Source organism: Rhinopithecus bieti, unplaced genomic scaffold (assembly GCF_001698545.2).
Source record: "Rhinopithecus bieti isolate Rb0 unplaced genomic scaffold, ASM169854v2 scaffold_48017, whole genome shotgun sequence".
Classification (NCBI taxonomy): Eukaryota; Metazoa; Chordata; class Mammalia; order Primates; family Cercopithecidae; genus Rhinopithecus; species Rhinopithecus bieti.
The window spans coordinates 18,657-19,570 of NW_016818876.1; positions in this window are offsets into that span (position 1 = coordinate 18,657).

Here is a 914-nt window from a genome sequence, read left to right on the forward strand (position 1 = left end):
CGGAAGATTCTAAAAGATGATAATCGGAGATCAGAGACACAAAATGCTCTTAAGGAAGAGGAAGAGAGGCGAAAACGTATTGCTGAGAGGGAGCGTGAGCGAGAAAAATTGAGAGAGGTGACTAATTTATTTCTTCTTCTTTTTCTTTTGTAGCTACAGGGTCTCGCTATGTTGCCCAGGCTGGCCTCGAACTATTGGGCTCAAGTGATCTTCCTACCTTGACCTCCCAAACTGCTGGGATTACAGGCGTGAATCAACACACCCAGCCTTAATTTATTTCTATTACTGATTTATTTTATTTGGTATATGACTTCAATATATTTCAGCATTTTAAGAGTAGAATGTTGTAATCTACCACAGATTTCTGTTTCTTTTATAGACGGAGTCTGGCTCTGTTACCCAGGCTGGATTGCAGTGGCATGATCTCAGCTCACTGCAACCTTTGCCTTCTGGGTTCATGCAATTCTTGTGCCTCAGCCTCCCAAGTGGCCGGGACTACAGGCATGCACTTCCACACCCAGCCAATTTTTGTATTTTTTAGTAGAGTCGGGGTTTCACCATGTTGACCAGGCTGGTCTTGCACTCCTGACCTCAAGTGATCTGTCCGCCTTGGCCTCCCAAAGTGCTGGGATTACAGGTGTGAGCCACTGTGCCCAGCCTCAACCCACAGGATTTCTAGTTGCAATTGATTTTTCCTACTGTCACTATTTTCATGCAACTTAAAATAGTCATTAAGCTTTATTAATATAATTAAGTGCATGGAAAGAATTGAGATTCTTGAATGATCACCAAAATGGTTATGTTGTATTTTGGGTAGAGAAATGTTTCAAAATTACTTCTTAAATCCATAAAAGATTTCAGTTTTTTAAATGGACTTTATGTTACAAAAATTTTCAAATTCATTGGTGGAGAGA